General features: G+C 43.2%; 1 protein-coding gene across 2 annotated transcripts in view; it reads right to left on the reverse strand.

The window, feature by feature from the left end:
* The window catches only part of IGSF10 (immunoglobulin superfamily member 10), a 46,322-nt gene extending 42,319 nt beyond the window's left edge, over positions 1-4,003 (reverse strand). For both annotated transcript variants that reach the window (XM_066599784.1, XM_066599775.1), the window contains exon 1: positions 3,620-4,003. The gene's annotated coding sequence lies outside the window, so the exon portion shown is untranslated. The remainder of the gene's footprint in view (positions 1-3,619) is intronic.
* Between the last annotated feature and the right edge of the window lie 2,903 nt (positions 4,004-6,906).

Here is a 6,906-nt window from a genome sequence, read left to right on the forward strand (position 1 = left end):
CAGGTTCTGAAATGTCACTGTCTTAATCTCTTATGTCGTCGACCCCCAAGCTACCTGGGGCATGTCTATCTAAGACTCCTTCATGGCACTCTGGGCAAAAAGAAAATAATTGTCACCCTCAACATTTATATTGTATAGCTTATCATAATTATGCCCCAAATGCCACCAGAATCCTTGAGGTAGAGTGGACCAAGCCCCCCGTCCTATATTAAATCACTTGAATGTGAGTTTGTGGTACTCATGAGTGGATAGTGTGTGCTAATCAACAGCCATATTTATCGCCATATTTAAAGTACTCCCTCCTGACTCGATCCTAATAGGTGTTGCACAGACTCGCACTTACAGTTCCAGGGGCCCTTTCCTCCTTTTTTTCAGGGCGCCCTGCAGCAGTCTCTCTCAGCAGTGCAATTTGTTCCTGCTGCACCTGGAGTTGCCACTTAAACACTTGTTGCTGGCTCAGCGTTTTCCTGTTACAAGTGAGTGTTTGCTTGCATCAGCTGCTTGCCAAGCCCTTCTAGAGCAATGGACTGTGATGGCATAGTAGAAGCAAATTTCACCGAAGACATAAGCAGAGATAGTCCCTTAACATCAATAGGCTGTCATTCTGTTACCCCAACAACCAGGTTGGCCCACATTCTCCAGCATATGTGACAATGTCTGTGTTGGGAGGGGGGGGGGGGGGGTTCGGCAAGGATGCAGTCACTTAAATAGTCTGTATATAGAGTCCAAACAGCATTATTTTATTCTAACAACAGAAGATCAGATGAGAAACAACCACTTCCAGCACATAAATTTTGTACAAATAAACAGAAATAAAACACCTGCTCAGTGGGGCACTAACTAGACAATGCTGTGCTCAGCTAGTAATAATATGCAGCATATTTTAGGAAATAATCAGAAGTTGACACTGGACTTGCATTTATTCCCAGGCTCTGACACAGACTGTCTAGTCTTGCAGTCTTTTCTGTCCCAGTAACGAGCTTAGTAGAGACAGTTGAGCTTACTGGGGCCTAAGGAGAAGACCTGTACTGGGTTGGGAGAGACAGTGATGGTTCCACCAACCCACCCATCACTCCAATAAAATCCAGCCCATAGTATACTTGAATAATAGCTCAGTAAACTTTGATTACTGAACAAGACCATAATTTCTGGATTTTCATCTCACCCAGACTAAGATATACACTCTTTACACTCAAAAAAATATTGCCTAGGCGAAGTTGCCATTTTGCTGCAAGATTTGGCATGGAGATATGCAAATGATTAGAGTTGTGGTGGGATTAGATGAGCGGTCTTAGCACCTGAGGCCTAAAAGTGGTTCTACCTTTGGCCGATAAAAAGGTTCTTAGAAGTTACTTGTGTGTAGTGACCTCTTTTTCTGCTTTTGTAGAGCTTGTTGACCACTAGACGTGTCTACGACATAATGGAAGAGATTTTGCCCAGTGAATAGAGTTTAAGAGGAAGCACATTATTGTAATTTGAGAAGCTGGATACTCATATTGACAAATTGTCCACCACCTGAGCCATTCTGACCAGACTGTTAGGAGGCGTTGGGACCGGTGGATACATGAGTGTACAAAAGGCAACCTTGCTCAAGACGCCCTCGACCGACCATCAGTAGAGAGGATTGTCTGATTGTCTGGCAAGCATGAGCAGCTCCAACTGTTTTGTTGTCTGCCATCCAGAGACAGGTGGCACTATCATTACAGGCCCCTGTGTCAGTTGTAACCATTTCCAGGCACTTGGCTGAAGTCTCACATTGCCTGTTATGTGTACTGCCTTTGATACCCTCTGTCACCTCCATTTGCAGTGGTGTTGTGAATGACAAAACTGGACTGCTACAGAGTGGAACTGGGTTGCCTTCAGCAATGAATGCAGATTAAGTTTGGGCATGGATGACAGTCATATTTGTGATAAGTCCAAAAGATAGTTGTGTCAGCAGCACATCCAATTTACCGTATAATGGGAAGCAGGAGCTATGCAATGCTCAAATAGAGGATATGACTCCACAATCCACAGGAACTTGATAAACAGAAGAGTTATGAACAGCATAGAAGGTCCAAACCATAATGCATCAAAGTTGATGTTTCTTTATTTTCTCAAGGATAAAACATTATCATGGAGAACATAAAGAAGCATCAACTTTGATGCATTATGGTTTGCACGTTCTATGCTGTTCATGACTCTTCTGTTTATGATGGTCATATTTGTGTCTGGAGACCTAGGGGTGAGCGCCTCAGTCCTGACTTTGCTGTGGAGCAGCACACTGCCCCCACTGCTGGTTTGATGGTCTGGGTCTAGTAGTGGTACGAGAGACAATGACAGCTCAGCGATATATTCAGGACATCCTGCAGACACATGTGTTTCTCTCATGGCAGGGCATCCAAGCAGCATTTCCCAGCAGGATAATGCTCAGCTGCACACAGCAAGGGTATCACAGGAATGTCTCTACAACACTGTCACACTTCTGTGGCTGCCCGGTCGCCAGATTAATCACCAATAGAACATTTATGGGACCATCTGGGATGCAAACTTCAACGGCCTACAAGTTTGCATGATCCAGAGGCTCAGTTACAGCAAACATGGAGCGATATGCCACAGGATACCACATGGAACGTGTATTCCTCACTGCCCACCTGTATCACATCTTGTATCCAAGCTAGAGGTAGTACAACAGAGTACTAGAGCCTCCATGCCCGCCCGTATCACATCTTGTATCCAAGCTAGAAGCAGTATAACAGGGTGCTAGAGCCTCCATGCCTGCCTGTATAACATCTTGTGTCCCAGCTAGAGGTGGTACAAAAGGGTACTAGAGCCTCCATGCCTGCCCATATCACATCTTGTATCAAAGCTAGAAACAATGCAACTGGGTACTAGCGCCTCCATGCCTGCCCATATCACATCTTGTATCAAAGCTAGAAACAATACAACTGGGTACTAGCGCCTCCATGCCCCCGTATCACATCTTGTATCCAAGCTAGAAGCGGTACAGCAGGGTACTAGAGCCTCCATTCCCACCCGTATCACATCTTGTATCCAAGCTAGAGGTGGTACAACAGGGTACTAGAGACTCCCTTCAAGTATTTAGTTTTCCGCAATAAATTATCCTTTTGCTCTCAAATTGTAATCACTTACTTATATTAACCCTATGTAATCCAATTTTGCACTCAGAGTTTCCTAGGGGGCTTTCTCTTTCTGCCATTATGCAATGGCGCCATCTGCTGGGTAGAGCCAGTACTGCGCTATGTGACATGCCAGAGAGGCCCCTAACAACAGAGCGGCCAGTAATGTACAGTAAGAATACCCTGCCGGACGTCTTCCGACATTGGAGCTGTACAGCCTTCAATCAGAATGTCTTTAGATGTCAGACAGTGGATTGGAAAGGGGTAACATTACAAGCACACATATAAAGTTTCATTCGATTCCGACAACTTCTAGGTGCTTGATTTTTTTGATGAATATATATATATATATATACATACACATACATAAATAATGTAGAACATACATGTTCAAGGCCAATGCAGAACACTCAGGTACTATCAGTAATCAATAAACTAGTTTTGCTCATGATTTCCAAATACAGTTAAGTACATACACTTGAATAAAATGGGAACAGTACCTGGTACTTGGATGTTGCAGGAGATTCCCTTATGTAAAGAGAGCTCACAAGTAGACGTCCTCCCCAATAACACAGGTTAATGCTGCTATTATTCCTCTCCAGATGTCAGTGCGGTCTCTTTGCCTTTATGGCTTTAAACCTCTCCATAGTGATCCTGGGACATGAGCAGTAAGTACTCCTCCTGGCATTGTAGTACATGCAGCGCACACTTCATTTATGGCTCTTATTTGCCTCCCAGTGATAAATCTGCATGCAGCCTGTGTGATTTGTTGTGTCCTCTCTGGAGCTTGCAGCACTTCTGCTCCTCACAGGTCTCTCTCCATCTGTTTCCAGTAAAAGCAGAAGTTGTCTTTCTATCTTTTCATATAGTTTTGGAATTCTTTCCTTAAGTCATCTGTCTATGTCTCCTTTCTGCCCCCTGCAGTCTCCGTCTATGCTGGAGAGGATATAAGAGCACAATGCTGCACAGCGCCCCATCCTAAGAGTTCACACGAACAGGGCAAGCACAACTTCTGATGTCACTGACACCCGATATGCTCCCTGTATTTTTGGTAACACAATGCATGCATCCTTCCAAATGTTAGCGTAAGGAGTTAAATCTATTCTGAGTTACAGTAAATCTTGATTAAAAGAGTTTGTCCATCAGTGCAGTGATAAGTCATTAACAATTCTCCCAAGGAACCACCACTGGTGCCCAGTCAGGAATTATTAATGCAGGATAATGAAGGCACTCCAAGACTTTTCCTAACAACTCCTTCATTGCTGTCCATGTTTAACACTGGTCAATAATTTCAAACATTCACGGTATTTACTATAACAATATTTTGCAAGATTATCTCCCTATGTAAAAGTTTCCTTATGAAGTTATCAGGATAGACGAGAAGCAGCAAGGTTACAAAATGAGTGCAGCTACGGTAGTTGACAAACTCTGAACATATGCAGGTATTTAGAAGAGAATGAGACTTGTCTGCTCAGTTCTCTGCAGAAAATCATATACAACATATATAAGTGTAAGTAGGAGTGCAACATAAACAATAGAATATATATCTGTAAAATAAGTCTCAGTCTGGTCATAATCTTATGCTTTGGAGACGAAGACGTCCACTTGTGAGCTGTCTGCATAGATGAATTGTGAAAGCAGCTAAGCAGAAGAAATAGAGGTCACCATCCACCTGGTGGTCTAAGCTTTCCCCACCAGGTCGTAAATCACTAACAAGCTGTCAGTGTGATAATGGCTGCTCATAACTCCTGTACTGTCTGGTGTAAAGTGTGTGCTAAACCAGCAGAAAAAGGTTTGGTACTGTGTTAGCCAGTAGAGCAAGAGAAATCAAGTAATCTTGTAGATATGATACCTTTTAGCATGATGTTACAGGAAGCTTTCAGATCTTCTATGGCCCCTTCATTAGGCTAAATGAAACTCATTTGGATGGGGCACATATATATAATATACAAATGCAGAGACGACACATTTGCACTTAAAACAGTACCAGACAAGGTTAGCAGAGAAATAAATACCTAATCAGTCCACTGAGCTAAGGAATGTGACAGTTTTAGAATGTCTGTCATTTCTCCTTTAACCCTGCACATAAAGTAGATAGAACAATAGTTCTGCAGCGCCACCTATTGTATGGCAGCATTCTTTTAAATTAATTTCTGAAGTTTTATGAAGTTAAAAAAAAAAAAAAAAAAAGTATATCGCCTTACCGAGTATGCTCGCTCATCTCTACTCACCACAACTAAGGCTGGTTTCACATTTGCGTCAGAACTTCCGGTCAGAGGTTCTGTCGCACATCTGGCTGCAAAAACCAGAAGAAAAATCGCTGTATGCAGAGCTTTTCCTCCATCCAAAAGCCGGGCAGCTGGGTGGAAAGTGGGCTGACCCCATAATAGACAACTAGTCCATGCAGCACTGTTCGGTTCTGTCTCTGGACCCCAAATGGAGCAGGAAAGTGGAACCCCCACACAGATGTGAAACCCTAATAAAACTAGTGGATCCTCCAAATTGAACACAAAATGACACTTTTAATGAATACTGTAGTCTCAGAATTAGTCAACCCCCTCATGACAAACGTATTTAATATTTAGTAGAGCACCTTTTGCTATGACCTGCTGAAAGGTGATGATTAGCCAGACAGCAGCTTCTGATAGTCTTCCAGTCTTCATGGGCAGTGGCCTTCAGTTCACTAATATTCTTAGGTTTGCATACCTTCTTTGCATTCCACCAAATATTTTCTATGGGGGTTCAAATCAGGTGACTGTAAAATTCTAGGAATTTCTAGTACTTCTTCTGAATCCAAGCTTTGGTGGACTTGGAGGTATGCTTAGGGTCATTGTCCTGTTAGAAGATCTAATGACCTCAGTTTCCTCACAAAGGTATAACAATTTTTCTAGGATTTTCTAATACAGTACTTGATTGAATCCATCTTGCCCTTCACATGCTGCAGGTTTCCAGGCCATAGGGTACAAAGCAGCCCCAGAGCATCACTGAGCCACTGCCATGCTTGACTGTAGGCATGTTGTTCTTTTCATTCTTCCTCCTCCAGACATACAACTGATTCATAGGCCCAAAAAGTTCCTGTTTTGTTTAATCGCTCGACAGAAGAGAATCCCAAATCCTCTGTGATCTTCAACATATTGGAGCTGCTTTTGAGTCAATAGAGGTGTACATCTTGGAGTTCAAACATGAAAACCTTGAGTGTTTAGTATGTACCTTACTGTGCAAATAGAAAGCTCTGTGGCTACTGCCACCAAATCTTGCTACAAGTCTTTTGCAGTCACGCGAGGACTTTTGACTACCTGCCTCTTCAGGAATCTAGTGGCAGCCAGTGATAGCTTCCTCTTTCTGCTATGTCAAGTGTTCTGTTAATTTTGAACTTGCAAATGGGACACTGCAGGCTGCCAAGAGAGACTCCTATATGGCGGTTTCAGGGGTGTAGCTAAAAGTTCACGGGCCTGGGTGCAAAAGTTTATATTAGGGCCCCCCAACTTCTCTTAACCCCTTAACGCAAAGGCGTACCTTGAAGCTCCTGGGCCCCAATGCAAAACCTGTAACAGGGCCCTAACTGTAATGCTTTACTCATAGTACTGGGCTCCCTATGTGGAGAAGAGAGGCCTTATGGGCCCCCTAAGGCTCCTGGGCTCGTATGCAACCGCATCCTCTATAGTTACGCTGGTGGGCAGTTTGTCATTTTACTGCATAGAGGACATATTTTTGCAAGAAAAATACAATTTGGACAATCCCTTTAAGTTGGCAATGGGAATATAAACAAAGATGCATGAGCCTTTAT

This window comes from Eleutherodactylus coqui, chromosome 1 (assembly GCF_035609145.1).
Source record: "Eleutherodactylus coqui strain aEleCoq1 chromosome 1, aEleCoq1.hap1, whole genome shotgun sequence".
Lineage (NCBI taxonomy): Eukaryota > Metazoa > Chordata > Amphibia > Anura > Eleutherodactylidae > Eleutherodactylus > Eleutherodactylus coqui.